The sequence below is a fragment of the Salmo salar genome, chromosome ssa06 (genome assembly GCF_905237065.1).
Source record: "Salmo salar chromosome ssa06, Ssal_v3.1, whole genome shotgun sequence".
Lineage (NCBI taxonomy): Eukaryota > Metazoa > Chordata > Actinopteri > Salmoniformes > Salmonidae > Salmo > Salmo salar.
In genome coordinates, this window is record NC_059447.1 from 3,634,174 (window position 1) to 3,657,363 (window position 23,190).

At 42.0% G+C, this 23,190-nt stretch overlaps 1 long non-coding RNA gene across 1 annotated transcript; it reads right to left on the reverse strand.

Moving 5' to 3' along the window:
• Nucleotides 1–3,479: 3,479 nt before the first annotated feature.
• On the reverse strand, nt 3,480–17,526 carry LOC123743365 (uncharacterized). Its single transcript, XR_006770094.1, has 3 exons — nt 17,478–17,526; nt 3,789–3,905; nt 3,480–3,530 (listed from the first exon to the last, which is right to left on the reverse strand). It is a non-coding gene; the product is annotated as an uncharacterized lncRNA (long non-coding RNA).
• Between the last annotated feature and the right edge of the window lie 5,664 nt (nt 17,527–23,190).

Consider the following 23,190-nt stretch of genomic DNA (forward strand, 5'->3'; position numbering starts at 1 on the left):
TGTGACTCCACAGCCTGACAGCCTGACAAAAAGATCATCGTGACTTCACAAACACACTGTTAATTTAACGAGTAGTGTAGAAGGACAATGGCAGATGCATTTGGTTTATTCACTCAAACATCATAGATTCATCTTCCATCTCCTAGAATTGTATGGTCATATTGTTATACTAATGTGAAAATCAATGCAATTTTTCAATATGTTATTCAATATAATATTATAATACATATTTTTCTCTAAACTTAATATTTCTTCCTGATGATTAGTTCTTATGTCATTTTATGTACTCACAGAACAGCTCTGGAGGCTTTGACCACTGGCAGCAGCCTCCGAAGACATTCCTCTGATCTGGAGAATTTCTTCAGGTCTTGACTGTTTCTTCATGGCTCTGTGAGCTGCTTCTTGTCTTTGTCAGTAGACTTCGTAAGTGCTTCTGATTGGACTCCAGTGAGAGGCCCAGAAGGAAGCGGAGGAACAGGTCCAGGTTTCCTGTCTCACTTTGTAAGGCTTTATCCACAGCACTCTTGTAGAAAGTAACTTTATGCTGAAGTACTCTTCCTTCTGTGGGTCATTGAACCCTCGTACCTCTGTCACCTGGTCAACACACCCTGAAGGGACCTTATTGGCTGCTGCAGGTCGGGTAGTTATCCAGAGGAGAGCAGAGGGAAGCAGATTTCCCTTGATGAGATTTGTCAGCAGAACATCCACTGAGGTTGACTCTGTGATGTCACAGCAGATATTGTTCTTCTGGAAGTCTAGGGGCAGTCGACACTCATCCAGACCATCAAAGATGAACAGAACTTTGTACTTGTCGTAGTTGGAGATTCTTGATTGTTTGGTTTCCATTGAGAAGTGATTAAGAAGTTCAATCAAAGTGTATTCTTCCTCTTTCATCAAATTCAGCTCCCGGAAAGGGAATGAAAATACAAATTGGACATCCTGATTTGCTTTTCCTTCAGCCCAGTCCAGAATGAACTTCTGCACAGAGACTGTTTTTCCAATGCCAGCGACTCCCTTTGTCAGCACAGTTCTGATAAGTTTGTCTTGTCTAGTTAATGGTTTGAAGATGTCATTAAAATTGATTGCAGTGCCTGGTCTTGCTTGTTTCCTGGTTGTTGTCTCAATCTGTTTCAGCTCATGTTCATTATTGACCTCTTCTGTTCTACCCTCTGTGATGTAGAGCTCTGTGTAGATCTTATTGAGAAGTGTTGGGTTTCCTTGTTTAGTGATTCCCTCAAATACACATTGAAACTTCTTCTTTAGATTAGATTTGAGTTCACGTTGGCAAATCACAGCAAGCTCATCTGAATCTAGAAATAACACAGAAGATATTAATATATTAATATAGTCTCTTAACTGACTGTATAAATGTTTTCATAATGCATTACAGACTGGTGTGACTGATTTCTCTCTCTCTCTCTTAATCACAACAAAAAATCCCTGCTGCTACTTGATGAGGTCACTAGGTGTTGTGTTAAGGCTTTCTCTCTCTCTCTCAATCTCAACAAAAAATCCCTGCTGCTACTTGACGAGGCCACTAGGTGTTGCGTTAAGGCTGCTACAATATCATTGAGATACTCAGCTACTTCAGCTATACTTTAGCATTCAACATGAGGCAGCATTCAACATGAGGCAGACAGCTCTTACTTTTCTCCAGTGTGTCAGCAAGCTCTTTCTGGTTCATTTTCCTCAGGACGTGCAGTGTGATCTTCAGAGCCCCCTCTCTGGCACTGCTCTCCTGTTTCTCATCTTCAGCATCCACCACTTCCTTATCCTGCTTCTGACTCTCAAATCCTTCTGCGATTTCTGGACTAAGAATCCTCTTGAACATCTTCAGCTCGTTCTTCACAAATGTCATAATATTCTCTTCAAGCAACTGAAATAAATCATGTAAATAAGTTAAGCAAGAGAATAAATGCTTTCTCATTAACACATTAACCTGTCTGGGCTAGGGGGCAGTATTTTCACGGCCGGATAAAAAACGTACCCGATTTAAACTGGTTACTACTCTTTCCCAGAAACGAGAATATGCATATAATTTGTAGATTTGGATAGAAAACACTCTAAAGTTTCTAAAACTGTTTGAATGGTGTCTGAGTATAACATAACTCATATGGCAGGCAAAAACCTGAGAAAATTCCAAGCAGGAAGTGGCCTGTCTGCGAGTTTGTAGTTCTACTTTTGAATACCTAGAGAAACTACAAATACTTATGAGTTACGTTGCACTTCCTAAGGCTTCCAATGGCTCTCTAAAGCCTTCAGAACGTGGATTGAGCCGTCTCCTGTCTCTGGACAGAGTATGGTAGCTCAGTTTGTCAGTGGCCTGCCTGGTGACTAAGAGATTGGAAATGCGCGTTCACGAGACCTCGCCATTTTTTCTCTTCCTTTTTGAATGAATACAGCATTGTCCGGTTGGAATATTATCGCTATTTTACAAGAAAAATACCATAAAAATGTATTTTAAACAGCGTTTGACATGCTTCTAAGTAAAGTAATGGAACATTTGTAATTTTTTTGTCTCGAATTGCGCTCGCGCGTTACCCTTTGGATAGTGACCTGAACGCACAAACAAAACGGAGGTATTTGCACATAACTATGGATTATTTGGAACAAAAACAACATTTGTTGTGGAAGTAGCAGTCCTGGGAGTGCATTCTGACGAAGAACAGCAATGGTAATCCAATTTTTCTATTACTAATTCTGAGCTTAGTGAGCCCCGAACTTGGCGGGTGTCAAATTAGCTAGCCGTGAATGCTGAGCTATGTACTCAGAATATTGCAAAATGTGCTTTCGCCGAAAAGCTATTTTAAAATCTGACATAGCGATTGCATAAAGGAGTTCTGTATCTATAATTCTTAAAATAATTGTTATGTATTTTGGCAACTTTTATTATGAGTAATTTAGTAAATTCAGCGGAAGTTTTCGGTGGGAATACAATTTCTGAACATCACACTCCAATGTAAAAAGCTGTTTTTTGAAATAAATATGAACTTTATTGAACAAAACATGCATGAATTGTATAACATAATGTCCTAGGAGTGTCATCTGATGAAGATCATCAAAGGTTAGTGCTGCATTTAGCTGTGTTTTGGGTTTTTGTGACGTATATGCTTGCTTGAAAAATGTCTGTGTGGTTATTTGTGTCTATGTACTCTCCTAACATAATCTAATGTTTTCCTTTCACTGTAAAGCCTTTTTGAAATCAGACAATGTGGTTAGATTAACGAGAGTCTTATCTTTCAAATGGTGTAAAATAGTCGTATGTTTGAAATATTGAAATTATAGCATTTCTGAGGTTTTTGTATTTCGCGCCACGCTCTTCCACTGGCTGTTGAATAGAGTGGGACGCTGACGTCCCACCTAGCCCATAGAAGTTAATGAATGATTGACAGATCAACTTCACTTGAGGAAAACAAATACAAATGTACATAACAGGACCACATACACTGAATATGGAGGCCAGGTCTGTTTGATGACTTTGGGAAGACTGACCACTGAGATTCTCTGACTCTGATTTCTCCTGTTGGTTTCTGTGGACAAAACATGAGATTACATCTCCTCATCCAGGGAGTGAACACACACACACACGCACCCACGCACACACACACACACACACACGGAGGGAATGTTGTGTTTGTCCATTTTCATAGTCCTAAAACAATATTAAACAAAAGGATTAGCCTATGGATTATGAAAACAGCAAAAAAGAAATGGGAAAATGGGAGAGGAGAAATGACTAGAGACAGTGTTGTTTAACTCACTGACCATTACCCATGAGTTCTTCTTACCTTTGTTCAGTAGAAAAGTCTCCATCTCTAAAGTATATAGGTTCACCCATAGACTTGTCACTCTTCATGGACACACAGCTGGGAACAGGGGAGGCTGGTCTCTCCTGCTTGATTGGGCTTCAACACAACAGAGACAAACATTACATCTCTCATCTACTCTGAGCTCAGATGGGGAAACATAAGAAGTTTCATTCCAAAACGATATATCCATTTTCAGAAATGTTCATAAATGAGCTTTTATTGTTTAATTAAATTATGAAAGAGATTGGTGTGTTTTTCACTATCTAATCATGGCATGGGGTTGTTCAATGACAGATATGTATTTGTTTAAAATCTATCACTTGATGGTTTCATTTCAGAGAGACAAATAATCATGTTTTTTTGCTAAATGCTATATATCTGCCTCACTCTCAGAGAAATCAGTAGTACTGCTAGGTTTTACACAGTAATAATATATATCTGTCTCACTCTCAGAGAAATCAGTAGTACCGCTAGGTTTTACACAGTAATAATATATATCTGCCTCACTCTCAGAGAAATCAGTAGTACTGCTAGGTTTTACACAGTCAAATGTGACCAACTGGCTCGATTCGGTCTTATGTAGCAAAATTTTAAAGTGTTTTTTGGATAAAAGGAGACTCAGGGCTAGAAAATGGTATTTCACAGTATAGCTTCCTCTCCTCGCCCCAGGGACTCTATGAGTCATATCATATCATATCATCGACAAGTCACCCTCGAATCACCGTTACCCATCGCTGCTCCACAAAAGCCGCGGTCCTTGTAGAGCAAGGGGAATAACTACTTCAAGGTCTCAGAGCGAGTGACGTCACCGATTGAAATGCTATTAGTGCGCACCCCGCTAACTAGCTAACCATCTCACACCGGTTACACTATATAGACTCAGGGCTAGAGAATGGTATATCATAGTATAGCTAACTAGCTAACTAACCATTTTATACCGGTTACACACTACAGTTGAGAAACAATGGGAAAAGTAATTTGCTTTGAACATTGATAAACTTGTGACCTCACTTTTGAGAAAACATCGTTTGAGTGTTTTGGTACCTACTGGAGAGCTCTTCTTTGTCTACAGGTCTGTTACTTTGGCAGATAATGTCACCCATCTAAATAAATAGTTTTATATACACTGCTCAAAAAAATAAAGGGAACACTTAAACAACACATCCTAGATCTGAATGAAATAAATAATCTTATTAAATACTTTTTTCTTTACATAGTTGAATGTGCTGACAACAAAATCACACAAAAATAATCAATGGAAATCCAATTTATCAACCCATGGAGGTCTGGATTTGGAGTCACACTCAAAATTAAAGTGGAAAACCACACTACAGGCTGATCCAACTTTGATGTAATGTCCTTAAAACAAGTCAAAATGAGGCTCAGTAGTGTGTGTGGCCTCCACGTGCCTGTATGACCTCCCTACAATGCGTGGGCATACTCCTGATGAGGTGGCAGATGGTCTCCTGAGGGATCTCCTCCCAGACCTGGACTAAAGCATCCGCCAACTCCTGGACAGTCTGTGGTGCAACGTGGCGTTGGTGGATGGAGCGAGACATGATGTGCTCAATTGGATTCAGGTCTGGGGAACGGGCGGGCCAGTCCATAGCATCAATGCCTTCCTCTTGCAGGAACTGCTGACACACTCCAGCCACATGAGGTCTAGCATTGTCTTGCATTAGGAGGAACCCAGGGCCAACCCAACCGCACCAGCATATGGTCTCACAAGGGGTCTGAGGATCTCATCTCGGTACCTAATGGCAGTCAGGCTACCTCTGGCGAGCACATGGAGGGCTGTGCGGCCCCCCAAAGAAATGCCACCCCACACCATGACTGACCCACCGCCAAACCGGTCATGCTGGAGGATGTTGCAGGCAGCAGAACGTTCTCCACGGCGTCTCCAGACTCTGTCACGTCTGTCACGTGCTCAGTGTGAACCAGCTTTCATCTGTGAAGAGCACAGGGTGCCAGTGGCAAATTTGCCAATCTTGGTGTTCTCTGGCAAATGCCAAACGTCCTGCACGCTGTTGGGCTGTAAGCACAACCCCCACCTGTGGACGTCGGGCCCTCATACCACCCTCATGGAGTCTGTTTCTGGCCGTTTGAGCAGACACATGCACATTTGTGGCCTGCTGGAGGTCATTTTGCAGGGCTCTGGCAGTGCTCCTCCTGCTCCTCCTTGCACAAAGGCGGAGGTAGCGGTCCTGCTGCTGGGTTGTTGCCCTCCTACGGCCTCCTCCACGTCTCCTGATGTACTGGCCTGTCCCCTGGTAGCGCCTCCATGCTCTGGACACTACGCTGACAGACACAGCAAACCTTCTTGCCACAGCTCGCATTGATGTGCCATCCTGGATGAGCTGCACTACCTCAGCCACTTGTGTGGGTTGTAGACTCCGTCTCATGCTACCACTAGAGTGAAAGCACTGCCAGCATTCAAAAGTGACCAAAACATCAGCTAGGAAGCATAGGAACTGAGAAGTGGTCTATGGTCACCACCTGCAGAACCACTCCTTTATTGGGGGTGTCTTGCTTATTGCCTATAATTTCCACCTGTTGTCTATTCCATTTGCACAACAGCATGTGAAATTTATTGTCAATCAGTGTTGCTTCCTAAGTGGACAGTTTGATTTCACAGAAGTGTGATTGACTTGGAGTTACATTGTGTTGTTTAAGTGTTCCCTTTATTTTTTTGAGCAGTATATATAATTAACTAAATGTATAATGTTTTTGGTTTATGTCAGTTTCATTGTTTGTGATGCTATAAATGGTTATTTTATGGTTGTAAGTGGTAAAATGAACTAGAACATTTTATATTTTGCAATTCTGAGTAATTACTACTTTAGTAAGGAAATACACATTATTCACTACTACTGCAGTTGCTACATAATTTCAATAGATGGCAGCATAAGACCACAAATGACATTTCAGAATATTAGTTTTGTTTTCTCCCTGGATACACCACCACTCCCCCTCACAGGAAAACTCCTGTGTGCGCTTCTTTCTGTCCCTTTCCACACTGCTAACGCAAAAGGAAGGACTGAAAAAGCATTTAACAGATTACTGTGAAGTAATATAATGATTCTTTATTATTACCTGTTTTTATGCTCATGTTTTGAAATTATACTTCATTACTATAACGATTATCAATAAACCTGAACATTTATTCAGTCACATCTGGTTGATAAAATGGTATTTTCCCAGTACATTCATTTGTAAGGTAATATTATGAAACTGGGCCCCATGGCGGATGCAATGAACTAGTTTTCATCAGAAAAAAAACGTTGTTAAAAATGTCATAGGTCCAGCCTACTTGAGGCGCCCCAAAAATAATATTCAAATGTTTGGACAATGGACACAGAGGGGTTAAACACTAAAGTTACTGTCCATCTAGTGAAGAGAGGAGAACCGGACAGAGGTAGCCAGCATCCGTCAATGAGAGAGGGAGAAGCCCTCCACGGGATTTAACAGGTGGATGAAACAACCAGGGAGCTCCATCGGTCCACAAGAAATGCAGGCAGCCGGTGATGTAGTCGTAGCTAGGATAACTAGGATGCTGCTGGTATAGTAGCAAGCTAGCAGGACGTTCGACGGTCTCTAGTCTCGATACGATAACGAATCCGGTGAACCACATAATGAAACAAGGCTAGAGAGTGAAAAGGATCTGGCTACACTCATACTGTCCCTTACCGTAGAGCCAATTGAACAATAAACTTCGGTGTCTCAACTAGAGGTCGACCGATTATGATTTTTCAACACCGATACCGATTATTGGAGGACCAAAAACGCTGATACCGATTAATCGGCCAATTATTATTATGACTTTTTAATATGTGTATATATATATATATATATATATATACACACACACACAGCTCTGAAGTGACAACAATACTGAAGAGTCTGCTTAGGAGACAAATACTCTCAACTGTTTGAATAATAAAAATAGAGTTTAAGTTACCTGTGATGAATGCTGAAAACAAAAACTATAATTTCTATATGCAGGAAATCCTATTTTAATAATGGGCATGGTAAGAATTGACTACCAAAGTGCGAGTCATAATTCCCATGACACCTTCTAGCAAAATCTGAAAAGCGGTTCCTTCATTTATTCCATAGGATATTTTGAAATTAACTTAAAATAAGGTCTGTGTTTGGTTTAGGCTTACACCACCTTGCCAATTGTATAACTGTGTAGATATCCATAGGATATAACTCTGATCAATATAAGCGAAGATACATTTTTTTGTAGAGTGGATTTATGAAAATATGTTGACAAACGTTACCTAGTGAGATTTACACGGGATACAAAACGCCGAGGCGGTTTAAGCACAAAACACAGACCTTATTTGAAGTAGATCAAGACATTCTCTATGGAAGACATGAACGGTAAAATAACGAAGGAACCCCTTTCAAGTTCAGCCGCAAGTTATTACAGGAATTATGACGCGTCGACTATTTCTCTCTAAACCATATACCTTTGACTATTACGAGCCCGCTGCTGCCTACCACCGCTCAGTCAGACTGCTCTATCAAATATCAAATCATGGACTTAACTATAATATAATAAGGTCTTAGGTCATTAATATGGTCAAATCCGGAAACTATCATCTCGAAAACATTATTCTTTCAGTGACATACGGAACCGTTCCATATTTTATCTAACGGGTGGCATCCATAAGTCTAAATATTCCTGTTACATCGCACAACCTACAATGTTATTTCATAGTTCCGTAAAATTCTGACAAATTAGTTCGCAATGAGCCAGATTCTGTATACCCTGATTCTGCGTGCAACGAACGCAAGAGAACTGACACAATTTCACCTGGTTAATATTGCCTGCTAACCCGGATTTCTTTTAGCTAAATATGCAGGTTTAAAAATATATACTTCTGTGTATTGATTTTAAGAAAGGCATTGATGTTTATGGTTAGGTACAGTCGTGCAACGATTGTGCTTTTTTTCCCGCAAATGCGCTTTTGTTAAATCATCCCCCGTTTGGCGAAGTCGGCTGTCTTTGTTAGGAAGAAATAGTCTTCACAGTTCGCAACGAGCCAGGCGGCCCAAACTGCTGCATATACCCTGACTCTGTTTGCAAGAGAAGTGACACATTTTCCCTAGTTAAAAGAAATTCATGTTAACAGGCAATATTAACTAAATATGCAGGTTTAAAAATATATACTTGTGTATTGATTTTAAGAAAGACATTGATGTTTATGGTTAGGTACACTTTGGAGCAAAGACAGTCCTTTTTCGCGAATGCGCACCACATCGATTATATGCAAAGCAGGACAGGCTAGATAAACTAGTAATATCATCAACCATGTGTAGTTAACTAGTGTTTATGATTGATTGATTGTTTTTTTATAAGATAAGTTTAATGCTAGCTAGCAACTTACCTTGGCAACGTAAAGCAGGTGGTTAGAGCGTTGGGCTAGTTAACGTAAGGTTGCATCCCCAAGCTGACAAGGTAAAAATCTGTCGTTCTGCCCCTGAACAAGGCAGTTAACCCACCGTTCCTAGGCCGTCATTGAAAATAAGAATGTGTTCTTAGCTGACTTGCCTAGTTAAATAAAGGTCTAAAAAAAATAACATTCGGCAAATCGGTGGCCAAAAATACTGATTACCGATTGTTATGAAAACTTGAAATCGGCCCTAATTATTCGGCCATTCCGATTAATCGGTCGACCTCTAGTCTGTATAGCATTTTGTCTTCATTTTGGCAGATTAACTCATGCTTATTTCTGAAGATTAACTCAGGTTTTTGCCCAGTGGCTAAGGAGTTGGAGCTGTGGCCAAAAGGTGGCTGGTTTTAATCCCGGGCCGGTCGCTGGAAAAAACGGGCGAGATTGATCTGACCACTGGAGGGCTGCTTGGTTCACATCCTCAAATCACTAACTTTTTGTTGATCAGAACTCTAGAGGTTCTTCACTGAACCCCAAAATATATACAACTTTTAGTGGTTCCATATATTAAGGAAATGATAGAAGCCTTTTTGGTTCTTTAAGGAACCTTGTTTTCTAAGAGTGTATAATAAACATGTTTTACATTTGATTACTTAATAAATTCTTCATAAAATTGTCATCTCAACTCTTAGCTTTGGTGTCATGTTCCCCAGAGAGCCTGATTTTAGAGGCAGGGCCCATTTACTAACAGACACATCGAAACATTCGGGTGATTTAATTTAATCGCATGAACATTGTTACGTTCCCCAACAACAAATAAACCATTGTCTCTCAAACAGAAGAGGGAACTAACAAAGAGTCACTAACAACAACCAAAACTAAACAGGTGGTTTTAGGAGGGGTTCTGAAAGACACTCATGGGGCTGTCCACTAGTGATGGGGAACTGAGGCTTTCTGAACCCTTTGGGGTTTGACCAAATTGTTCCGAAAATGCCATTGATAGATTTGATTACTAATAAACACCATTTAGTTAAAAAACTATGCATCTGTGGGTGTCACGTCCTGACCAGCAGAGGGAGTAGTTGTTTAGTATTTTGGTCAGGACGTGGCAGAGGGATGTTTGTTTTGTATGGTGGGGGTTTTGTGTGTGTTGTAGAGGGGTGTTTGATTTATGTGTTCCTGGGTTTTGGGTGTATGTTCTAGGTTAGTATGTTCTAGGTTGTATTTCTGCATTCTGTCTAGTTTAGGTTTTCTATGTTTAGGTTTGGGTGCTGGACTCTCAATTGGAGGCAGGTGTTTCTCGTTGCCTGTTTTGTTGTTCGTGTGTTTTTCGGTTTGTTATTTTGGTGTTCTCTTAATTTAAAAATAAATAACAAGATGAGCATCCACATTCCTGCTGCGTTTTGGTCCTCTATCCCCGACGACAACCGTTACAGTGGGATTATTTAGGATACTAAAGACAGAATATTATCATAGGCTACACTAAATGAAACACATTATTTAAACAACAATGGGAAGAAAAAATCATTTTTCAACTATAGCCAGGATTCAATCTTGTGTCTATGTTGATGTCTGATCCAAATCCTCATCCCTACCTGCTGAGATACAGTTCAGTCTCTACAAACTGGAAGACATCAAACTAAATAATAAGGTGTCCAGTAGAGGTCTGATCCAAATCCCCATCCCTACCTGCTGAGCTACAGTTCACTCTCTACAAACTGGAAGACATCAAACTAAATGTGTTAACAGTAGAGGTCTGATCCAAATCCCCGTCCCTACCTGCTGAGATACAGTTCAGTCTCTACAAACTGGAAGACATCAAACTAAATAATAAGGTGTCCAGTAGAGGTCTGATCCAAATCCCCATCCCTACCTGCTGAGCTACAGTTCACTCTCTACAAACTGGAAGACATCAAACTAAATGTGTTAATAAGGTGTCCAGTAGAGGTCTGATCCAAATCCCCGTCCCTACCTGCTGAGATACAGTTCAGTCTCTACAAACTGGAAGACATCAAACTAAATGTGTTAATAAGGTGTCCAGTAGAGGTCTGATCCAAATCCCCGTCCCTACCTGCTCAGACACAGTTCAGTCTCTACAAACTGGAAGACGTCAAACTAAATGTGTTAATAAGGTGTCCAGTAGAGGTCTGATCCAAATCCCCGTCCCTACCTGCTCAGACACAGTTCAGTCTCTACAAACTGGAAGACATCGAACTAAATGTGTTAATATGGTGTCCAGTAGAGGTCAGTGTTTGAAAGAGACTTTGACTCGAAAAAAGCACCGGCACCAGGTGGAAATTGTGATTGCGTTTTCAGCCACCAATAGCTTGTGGGTGCATTATATGGGCTACAGTTAATGATGATTGCATGTCTACTTATATTAACTTTAGAATTATTAATATACGCCTACTGTATGATACCTAGAAAACTAATTAGCTAACTAACATTAGCCTACCTAGCTGGAACTTCTGAAGAAGGAAAATGTTTTCTACAATTTACAAAAGATAACCAAACAAAAACATCCATTAACTTTACAAGATGTGTTTGTGCCGTCATTAGTAGCACAATTTCTAACTTATTTACATTGATTTACATTCGACATGTTGAGGTTTTATGGCGGTCTTTTCTTAGTGGATGCACAATCATTGCAATTTGAATTATGGGGCGTTTCAGGCCCTGAAGTGAATATAATAGTACACTCGCAAACTCAATAAAAAACGAGGGCTGAGGAGCTTACGTTGCGAACTTCCCTTGCTTGGCTAATCGTTTGGACCGATGGCCAAGTTGGCCGTGGGGATTCCCCCAAGGGCATAAGGTGAGGTTAAGTGGAGAAGGGTGTGTCTTTTATGAGTTTTAAATGCAGTCGTGGTTAGAAAAAGCATGAGATCAAATGAAGCTTTGGACGTCATTGATCACGTGGTAATGTTACTTCTAAACTATCCATGGCTGCATTTCAAACGCTTTAAATACACCCTCTCCCTCTCTTTAAATACACCCTCAAATTAACTGGACACTTCTGATAACATATCATGACGTATGATGAGTAGACACGTGCAGGGCAAAGGGCAAGGGAAGAATGAGTGAATTTTATTTAATTTTTTAAATATTTTATTTCACCTTTATTTAACCAGGTAGGCAAGTTGAGAACAAGTTCTCATTTACAATTGCGACCTGGCCAAGATAAAGCAAAGCAGTTCGACAACATACAAAAGCACAGAGTTACATATGGAGTAAAACAACATACAATCAATGATGCAGTAGAAAAAAATAAGACTATATACAATGTGAGCAAATGATGTGAGATAAGGGAGGTAAAGGTAAAAAAGGCCATGGTGGCAAAGTAAATAAAGTATAGCAAGTAAAACACTGGAATGGTAGATTTGTAGTTTGAAGAAAGTTCAAAGTTAAAATATAAATAATATGGTGCAAAGGAGCAAAATAAATAAAATAAATAAATACAGTAGGGGAAGAGGTAGTTGTTTGGGCTAAATTATAGATGGGCTATGTACAGGTGCAGTGATCTGGGAGCTGCTCTGATAGCTGGTGCTTAAAGCTAGTGAGGGAGATAAGTGTTTCCAGTTTCAGAGATTTTTGTAGTTCGTTCCAGTCATTGGCAGCAGAGAACTGGAAGGAGAGACGACCAAAGGAGGAGTTGGCTTTAGGGGTGACCAGAGAGATATACCTGCTGGAGCGCGTGCTACAGGTGGGTGCTGCTATGGTGACCAGTGAGCGGAGATAAGGGGGGACTTTACCTAGCAGGGTCTTGTAGATGACCTGGAGCCAATGTGTTTGGCGACGATTATGTAGTGAAGGCCAGCCAAAGAGAGCGTACAGGTCGCAGTGGTGGGTAGTATATGGGGCTTTGGTGACAAAACGGATGGCACTGTGATAGACTGCATCCAGCTTGTTGAGTAGGGTATTGGAGTCTATTTTGTAAATGACATCGCCGAAGTCGAGGATTGGTAGGATGGTCAGTTTTACAAGGGTATGTTTGGCAGCATGAGTGAAGGATGCTTTGTTGCGAAATAGGAAGCCAATTCTAGATTTATCTTTGGATTGGAGATGATTGATGTGAGTCTGGAAGGAGAGTTTACAGTCTAACCAGACACCTAGGTATTTGTAGTTGTCCACAAATTCTAAGTTAGAACCGTCCAGAGAAGTGATGCTGGACAGGCGGGCAGGCGCAGGCAGCGATCGATTGAAGAGGATGCATTTAGTTTGACTTGTGTTTAGGAGCAGTTGGAGACCACGGAAGGAGAGTTGAATGGCATTGAAGCTCGTCTGGAGGGTTGTTAACACAGTGTCCAAAGAAGGACCAGAAGTATACAGAATGGTGTCGTCTGCGTAGAGGTGGATCAGAGATTCACCAGCAGCAAGAGCGACATCATTTATGTATACAGAGAAAAGATTTGGCCCAAGAATTGAACCCTGTGGTACCCCCATAGAGACTGCCAGAGGTCCGGACAGCAGGCCCTCCAATTTGACACACTGAACTCTGTCAGAGAAGTAGTTGGTGAACCAGGCGACGCAATCGTTTGAGAAACCAAGGCTACTGAGTCTGAGTCTGCCGATGAGGATGTGGTGATTAACAGAGTCAAAAGCTTTGGCCAGGTCAATGAATACGGCAGCACAGTATTGTTTCTTATCGATGGCGGTTACGATGTCGTTTAGGACCTTGAGCGTGGCTGAGGTGCATCTATGACCAGCTCTGAAACCAGATTGCATAGCGGAGAGGGTGCGGTGGGATTCGAAATGGTCGGTAATCTGTTTGTTGACTTGGCATTCGAAGACCTTAGAAAGGCAGGGTAGGATGGATATAGGTCTGTAGCAATTTGGGTCAAGAGTGTCACCTCCTTTGAAGAGCGGGATGACAGCAGCTGCTTTCCAATCTATGGGAATCTCAGACGACACGAAAGAGAGGTTGAACAGGCTAGTAATAGGGGTTGCAATAATTTCGGCAGATAATTTTAGAAAGAAAGGGTCCAGATTATCAAGCCCAGCTGATTTGTAGGTTTCCAGATTTTGCAGCTCTTTCAGAACATCAGCTGAATGGATTTGGGAGAAGTAGAAATGGGGGAGGCTTGGGCGAGTAGCTGTGGGGGGTGCAGTGCTGTTGAATGCAGTAGGGGTAGTTAGGTGGAAAGCATGGCCAGCCGTAGAAAAATGCTTATTGAAATTCTCAATTATAGTGGGCTTATCGGTGTTGACAGAGTTTCCTATCCTCAGTGCAGTGGGCAGTTGGGAGGAGGTGTTCATATTCTCCATGGACTTTACAATGTCCCAGAACTTTTTAGAGTTTGAGTTGCAGGAACCAAATTTCTGTTTGAAAAAGCTAGCCTTGGCGTTTCTAACTACCTGTGTGTATTGGTTTCTAACTTCCCTGAAAAGTTGCATATCGCGGGGGCAGTTCGATGCTAATGCAGAACGCCACAGGATATTTTTGTGTTGGTTAAGGGCAGTCAGGTCTGGGTAGAACCAAGGGTTATATCTGTTCCTGGTTCTAAATTTCTTGAAAGGGGCATGCTTATTTAAGATGGTGAGGAAGGCATTTAAAAAAAAATAACCAGGCATCCTCTACTGACGGGATGAGGTCAATATCCTTCCAGGATACCAGGGCCAGGTCGATTAGAAAGGCTTGCTCGTTGAAATGTTTCAGGGAGCGTTTGACAGTGATGAGTGGAGGTCGTTTGACCGCTGACCCATTACGGGTGCAGGCAATGAGGCAGTGATCGCTGAGATCTTGGTTGAAAACAGCAGAGGTGTAATTAGAGGGCACGTTGGTTAGGCTGATATCTATGAGGGTGCCAGTGTTTGCGGCTTTGGGGTTGTACCTGGTGGGTTCATTAATAATTTGTGTGAGATTGAGGGCATCAAGCTTGGATTGTAGGATGGCTGGGGTGTTAAGCATGTCCCAGTTTAGGTCACCTAGTAGCACGAGCTCTGAAGATAGATGGGGGGCAATCAGTTCACATATGGTGTCCAGAGCACAGCTAGGGGCCGAGGGGGGTCTATAGCAGGCGGCAACGGTGAGCGAGAGGTGGATTTTAAAAGTAGAAGTTCAAATTGTTTGGGTACAGACCTGGATAGCAGGACAGAACTCTGCAGGCTATCTCTGCAGAAGATTGCAACACCGCCCCCTTTGGTCGTTCTATCTTGTCTGAAAACGTTGTAGTTAGGGATGAAGACTTCAGAGTTTTTGGTGGACTTCCTAAGCCAAGATTCAGACACAGCTAGGACATCTGGGTTGGCAGAGTGTGCTAAAGCAGTGAATAAAACAAACTTAGGGAGGAGGCTTCTAATGCATGCATGAAACCAAGGTTATTACGGTTACAGAAGTCATCAAAAGAGAGCGCCTGGGGAGTAGGAGTGGAGCCAGGCACTGCAGGGCCTGGATTCACCTCTACATCCCCAGAGGAGCAGAGAAGAATAAGTATGAGGGTACGGCTAAAAGCTATAAGAATTGGTCGTCTGTGACGTCCAGAATAGAGAGAAAAAGGAGCAGGTTTCTGGGGGCGATAAAATAGCTTCAAGGTATAATGTACAAAGGTATGGTGGGATGTGAATACAGAGGAGGTAAACCTAGGCATTTAGTGATTATGAGAGAGATATTGTCTCTAGAAACATCATTGAAACCAGAAGATGTCATTGCATGTGTGGGTGGAGGAACTGAGAGGTTGGATAAGGTATAATGAGCAGGGCTAGAGGCTCTACAGTGAAATAAGCCAATAAACACTAACCAGAACAGCAATGGACATTGCATATTGACATTAAGGAGAGGCATGCTTAGCCGAGTGATCAAAGGGTCCAGTGAGATTCAGACAGCTAGCCGGGCCATAGGTAGCAAGCTGGTGGAAGATGGAGGGAGGTCTGTTTTTAGCCACCTCGTGCGTTTCCGTCTGTGGGTTAGTGGGGTTCCGTGTGGAAGGGGGGACCTGTCCAAGTTGGCAAAATAGTTAGTTATAGTGGCCCAAGAAAAGTGTCCGATAGACCTATTCAGATCGCAGCCGATAAGACAGCTAACGATTAGCCGGCCACAGATGGGCGATCAGGTTACGTCGCGACGGAGGGGCCAGTTGGATAACTCCATCGGGCAGATAACGTCGGTGGTCCAGTCGTGAAGGCCCGATGGGGCTCCGCATCGGCAGTAAAAAGGGTCAGGATAGGTGATTGTAGCCCAGGAAACACTTCAGCTGGCTAGCTCAGGAAAAGCCCACGAGTGGCTGACGGAACTCTTTAGCTGGCTAGCTCCGGAATAATGTGTGTTAATTCCGGGACCGACGTTGCCAATAGTCACTCAGGTAGCAGCTAGTTAGCTGCAAGATCCAGGTGTAAATGTCCAGAGCCTGCAGTAGAAATCGGGGAAAGGAGAGAGAATAGGTCCGGTATGCTCTGGTCTGAGTCGCGCTGTACAAAAACTGGCGATAGCTTTTCGAGCTAATGGATAGCTGAGGACAGCTAACCGTGGCTAGCTGAACTCCAACGTTAGCCAGTGAAAATGGCTAACCTCTGGCTAGCTTCTGTTGTGGATTTCAGATGAGGTAAATAATACTTTAATTGGTGAGGCGGGTTGCAGGAGAGTGCTTTGAGGTTGAGTTTTTAGAAGAAAAAAATGTAAAAAGATAAGTGAAGAAAAATATGTAAATATATATATACACGGGACACGACAAGAGGAGGGTAGAGGACGTCTGAACTGCTACGCCATCTTGGAATAAATGGACCGCACTTGCCCAGAAATGTGTCACTTGTTCATCCCACGGTTGTGTTTTCAGTCGTCATAGTGACCGTTCTCTCTGCATGGTGCGTGGGAAATGGATGTTACATCTTCAGCCACTTAATACACTTGTAAGCCTAAATTCCATCTCTATCAGGAAACCAGGACCAGAGTGACTTACAATACAGTTGACTTATTGTAGTGTTTTTTAGCTTTTAAAATACTTAAAAAATGTCAAACTTGATTTTTTCCTAACAAAAAATGTGAATGAATTTTTATAATCCACATAATAATTCACATTTCCTGTTGCTGCAGAATTATTTTTCTGCCGTGAGAAACTGGGTCAAATTAATATATGGCATCTGTAAGTGCATTTATCTTAAGATAGCTAAGTGAGACAACCACATATCAAAGTCAAATATACAGGACATGAATATCCCATTCCAGCTAAACATTCGATTGAAGGTACCCAAGAGCAACCATTTCTGATTAAAAAACATATGTGAAAAAATTGTGGAAATAGAACTAATTAATTAAACAAAACTGTTATCTCACCTCTTAGCTTTGGTGTCATGTTCCACAAAGAGACACATTTTAGAGGCAGGGCCCCCCTCCTCTTTCTCCCCAGAGAGACTCATTTTAGAGCACTGACCCCTAAAAATAGATCCAGCATGTTGGTTGTGGTTAACACAGTGACAACTAAACAGAGATCCAACGTGTTGGTTGTGGTTAACACAGTGACAACTAAACAGAGATCCAACATGTTGGTTGTGGTTAACACAGTGACAACTAAACAGAGATCCAGCATGTTGGTTGTGGCCAACACAGTGACAACTAAACAGCGATCCAGCATGTTGGTTGTGGTTAACACAGTGACAACTAAACAGAGATCCAGCATGTTGGTTGTGGTTAACACAGTGACAACTAAACAGAGATCCAGCATGTTGGTTGTGGTTAACACAGTGACAACTAAACAGAGATCCAGCATGTTGGTTGTGGCCAACACAGTGACAACTAAACATAGATCCAGCATGTTGGTTGTGGTTAACACAGTGACAACTAAACAGAGATCCAGCATGTTGGTTGTGGTTAACACAGTGACAACTAAACAGAGATCCAGCATGTTGGTTGTGGTTAACACAGTGACAACTAAACAGAGATCCAGCATGTTGGTTGTGGTTAACACAGAGACAAGTAATTATTGAATGTCAATTGTTCTCATTTATTCATTATCTCTTTTAGAAATAAAACATTTACTAAAAGACATATCGAAAAGCCAGGTGATTTAAGTCTAAATACCAGCACATGTAGTCTAAGCCTGATATTTTCACAACATTTCCTATAGAGACCTTCAGGTCGGTCAGCATGATAAAGGATCATATCTCATTTCCTACAGAGACCTTCAGGTCGGTCAGCATAATAAAGGATCATATCTCATTTCCTACAGAGACCTTCAGGTCGGTCAGCATGATAAAGGATCATATCTCATTTCCTACAGAGACCTTCAGGTCAGTCAGCATGATAAAGGATCATATCTCATTTCCTACAGAGACCTTCAGGTCAGTCAGCATGATAAAGGATCATATCTAATTTCCTACAGAGACCTTCAGGTCAGTCAGCATGATAAAGGATCATATCTAATTTCCTACACAGACCTTCAGGTCAGTCAGCATGATAAAGGATCATATCTCATTTCCTACAGAGACCTTCAGGTCAGTCAGCATGATAAAGGATCATATCTCAAGCTTTCTCTGACCACAACATAACTTTATAATAGTTCTATGTAGCCTACAGTAGACTTACCAGTCTGCCCGTCTTTCCTTCAAATTAACACATTTGTCCCACTTCTAATGTTGCTGAGAAATGTTTGCCACAGTTTCAACAGCCATTTTGTAACTTCGTAGGCTATTTTTAATTTCATATGAGGAAATCACAAAACTTCTGACTGTCACGTGACATCTGTACAGAGATTGTCTTTATCTAAACCAAGGCAGTTTGAGTTATTTTCTTGCAGAGGAAGTAGCCTCTATTACAAACTCAAAGCTTTTTTAAATCTCAAATACAATACAAGTTTAAAATGAACTGCATTGCAGCATCGTTGTCCTGCAACAGAATGATCAAATTAAGATCCTACATCTGTACAGAGATTGTCTTTATTTAAACCAAGGCAGTTTGAGTTATTAGCGATGAAGGTGCAACTGTCAGCTGCTGTAAACTCTGTGATTGGATGTAATAGACCCCCAACTGAACAGTTTCTTTCTCCATGTTGTGGCCCTCACTAACTGGCCACCTGGCCCATAGAGACTAAATGACTATGCTGTGGCCCTCACCAACTGGCCACCTGGCCCATAGAGACTAAAGGACTATGCTGTGGCCCTCACCAACTGGCCATCTGGCTCATAGAGACTAAAGGACTATGCTGTGGCCCTCACCAACTGGCCATCTGTCCCATAGAGACTAAAGTACTATGTTGTGGCCCTCACTAACCAACCATCTGGCCCATAGAGACTAAAGGATTTGCTGTGGCCCTCACCAACTGGCCATCTGGTCCATAGAGACTAAAGTACTATGCAATCTATGCTGCAAACCGCATCAAGCCATCTCTAAACTGGGGGAAGGTATTGGGAAGGTAGAAAGATAACAGTGAATATGAGACATGGGGGAAGGTATTGGGAAGGTAGAAAGATAACAGTGAATATGAGACATGGGGGAAGGTAGAAAGATTACAGTGAATATGAGACATGGAGGAAGGTAGAAAGATAACAGTGAATATGAGACATGGGGGAAGGTAGAAAGATAACAGTGAATATGAGACATGGGGGAAGGTAGAAAGATAACAGTGAATATGAGACATGGAGGAAGGTAGAAAGATAACAGTGAATATGAGACATGGGGGAAGGTAGAAAGATAACAGTGAATATGAGACATGGGGGAAGGTAGAAAGATAACAGTGAATATGTGAAATGGGGGAAGGTAGAAAGTGTAAGGGCTGTCGTGAGAGAGAGAAGACCAAGGTGCAGTGGAGTTAGTGTTCATCATTGAATATTTAATCACAGAAAGAACACTATACAAACAAAACAAGAAATCTGACAGCCAAACAGTCCTGTCAGGTGCAAACACTAACAGAAACAATTACCCACAAAACCCAAAGGAAAAACATGCTCCTTATGTGTGACTCCCAATCAGCAACAACGAGCTTCAGCTGTGCCTGATTGGGAGTCACACACGGCCCAAAACAAAGAAATACAAAAACATAGAAAAAGGAACATAGAACGCCCACCCAATGTAACACCCTGGCCTAACCAAAATAAAGAACAAAAACCCCTCTCTATGGCCAGGGCGTTACAGAAAGATAACAGTGAATATGAGACATGGGGGAAGGTACAAAGATAACAGTGAATATGAGACATGGAGGAAGGTAGAAAGATAACAGTGAATATGAGACATGGGGGAGGGTAGAAAGATAACAGTGAATATGAGACATGGGGGAAGGTAGAAAGATAAAATATGAGACATGGAGGAAGGTATTGGGAAGGTAGAAAGATAACAGTGAATATGAGACATGGAGGAAGGTATTGGGAAGGTACAAAGATAACAGTGAATATGAGACATGGAGGAAGGTGGAAAGATAACAGTGAATATGAGACATGGGGGAGGGTAGAAAGATAACAGTGAATATGAGACATGTGGGAAGGTAGAAAGATAACAGTGAATATGAGACATGGAGGAAGGTAGAAAGATAACAGTGAATATGAGACATGGAGGAAGGTAGAAAGATAACAGTGAATATGAGACATGGAGGAAGGTAGAAAGATAACAGTGAATATGAGACATGGAGGAAGGTAAGAAAGATAACAGTGAATATGACGTCATACATGTTTTCTCCTTCTTATAGTGTTCTGGCCTGGATTAGATCTTATCTGTCGGAAAGATATCAGTTTGTCTCTGTGGATGATTTGTCCTCTGACAAATCAACTGTAAATTTCGGTGTTCCACAAGGCTCCGTTTTAGGACCACTATTGTTTTCACTATATATTTTACCTCTTGGTGACGTCATTCGGAGACATAATGTTAACTTTCACTGCTATGCGGGTGACACACAGCTGTACATGTCGATGAAACATGGTGAAGCCCGAAATTGCCCTCATTGGAAGACTGTGTTTCAGACATAAGGAAGTGGATGGCGGCAAATGTTCTACTTTTAAACTCGGACAAAACAGAGATGCTTGTTCTAGGTCCCAAGAAACAGAGAGATCTTCTGTTGGATCTGACAATTAATCTTGATGGTTGTACAGTCATCTCAAATAAAACCGTGAAGGAGCTCAGTGTTATTCTGGACCCTGATTAGTCTTTTGACGAACATATCAAGACTGCTTCAAGGACAGCTTTTTTCCATCTACGTAACATTGCAAAAATCAGAAACTTTCTGACCAAAAATGATGCAGAAAAATGTATCCATGCTTTTGTCACTTCTAGGTTAGACTACTGCAATGCTCTACTTTCCGGCTACCCGGATAAAGCACTAAATAAACTTCAGTTAGTGCTAAACACGGCTGCTAGAATCTTGATTAGAACCCAAAAATGTGATCATATTACTCCAGTGCTAGCCTCTCTACACTGGCTTCCTGTTAAGGCAAGGGCTGATTTCAAGGTTTTATTGTTAACCTACAAAGCATTACATGGGCTTGCTCCTACCTATCTTTCCGATTTGGTCCTGCCGTACATACCTACACATACGCTACGGTCACAAGACGCAGGCCTCCTAATTGTCCCTAGAATTTCTAAGCAAACAGCTGGAGGCAGGGCTTTCTCCTATAGAGCTCATTTTTTATGGAATGGTCTGCCTATCCATGTGAGAGACGTAGACTCGGTCTCAACCTTTAAGTCTTTATTGAAGACTTATCTCTTCAGTAGGTCCTATGATTGAGTGTAGTCTGGCCCAGGAGTGTGAAGGTGAATGGAAAGGCACTGGAGCAACGAACCGCCCTTGCTGTCTCTGCCTGGCCGGTCCCCCTCCCTCCACTGGGATTCTCTGCCTCTAACCCTACTACAGGGGTTGAGTCACTGGCTTACTGGTGCTCTTCCATGCCGTCCCTAGGAGGGGTGCGTCACTTCAGTGGGTTGAGTCACTGAAGTGATCTTCCTGTCTGGGTTGGCGCCCCCCCTTGGGTTGTGCCATGGTGGAGATCTTTGTGGGCTATACTCGGCCTTGTCTCAGGATAGTAAGTTGGTGGTTGTGTCTCCCAACCCCTCCTGTCTCAACCTCCAGTATTTATGCTGCAGTAGTTTATGTGTCGGGGGGCTCTGGTCAGTCTGTTATATCTGGAGTATTTCTCCTGTCTTATCCGGTGTACTGTGTGAATTTAAGTATGCTCTCTCTAACTCTCTCTTTCTTTCTCTCTTTTTCTCTGTCTCTCTTTCTCTCTCTCAGAGGACCTGAGCCCTAGGACCATGCCTCAGGACTACCTGGCCTGATGACTCCTTGCTGTCCCCAGTCCACCTGGCCTTGCTGCTGCTCCAGTTTCAACTGTTCTGCCTGCAGCTATGGAACACTGACCTGCTCACCGGACGTGCTACCTGTCCCAGGCCTGCTGTTTTCAACTCTCTAGAGACAGCAGGAGCGGTAGAGATACTCTGAATGAGTGGCTATGAAAAGCCAACTGACAATTACTCCTGAGGCGCTGACCTGTTGCACCCTCAACAAACACTGTGATTATTATTATTTGACCCTGCTGGTCATCTATGAACATTTGAACATCTTGGCCATGTTCTGTTATAATCTCCACCCGGCACAGCCAGGAGAGGACTGGCCACCCCTCATAGCCTGGTTCCTCTCTCGGTTTCTTCCTAGGTTCTGGCCTTTCAAGGGAGTTTTTCCTAGCTACAGTGCTTCTACACCTGCATTGCTTGCCGTTTGGGGTTTTAGGCTGGGTTTCTGTACAGCAGTGACATCAGCTGATTTAAAAAACATTTTTTTAAATTATTTATACAGGTTTTTTCTCTTTGAGATAACATCTCTTTTCCAAGAGAGACCTGGTCCAATAGCAGCAGAGGAAACAACGTTTCAGACAAAACAAAACGATTTAAGAAGGGCTTTATAAATACATTTGATTGATTGATTGAGTTTTAACCAGTATTGTCCATGTTGCTGTGGAGACAAATTATAACTTTAAGGACACAATTCTGACAAAAAAATAAAAAGTAACCACGAGGTTACAGCTCACTCACACACCAGCACATGTGCGCGCGTGCACACACACACACACAC